We start from the raw sequence: 564 nt of genomic DNA, 5'->3' as shown, positions 1-564 counted from the left end.
CGATAGGTAGATAAAAAGGGATGAATACAAACGGGGCAACCTAACATCCAAGAGCTCAAGCCTAGCATTTTTCTACCTCTCTTACCTCCCATTTTCTTTCATTTTAACTGTAAAATAGAAACTTTCTATTTAGGGCATACTTTTCTAGGTTTAGTAATTCTTTTCCATTTCGTATTTTTAGATTCAGGAAAGAGGAAATAAGGAATCTGGGCCACATTCAGAATTTTGGAATAAAAAGAAAGTAGGAAGGAAAATTAAAGATGGGAAACCATTTGCTTTAATTTTATAAAAACATCTAATCGCAAAACGAGCGATCAAGTCTTCATTATTTAGGATTCGAACCGGTGTTGTGATGAGGATTCGAAATTACCTATTCGCACAACATATACATCTCTTTCCTATATACTATTTCCATATCATTTAACACAAGTAAGCAACTAAGAGGTACAAATAATACCTTCACAATATTTATACTCCTACTAAGCTCTCTTGTCTCGTGTTTTACTGGTGGGCTCCCATAGGCGGGCATTTTCACCTTAGCCGACCTAAGTCCGCGGAAGTTAT

The sequence above is a fragment of the Penaeus monodon genome, chromosome 23 (assembly GCF_015228065.2).
Source record: "Penaeus monodon isolate SGIC_2016 chromosome 23, NSTDA_Pmon_1, whole genome shotgun sequence".
In the NCBI taxonomy this organism is placed as follows: domain Eukaryota; kingdom Metazoa; phylum Arthropoda; class Malacostraca; order Decapoda; family Penaeidae; genus Penaeus; species Penaeus monodon.
This window is presented reverse-complemented; position numbering follows the sequence as displayed.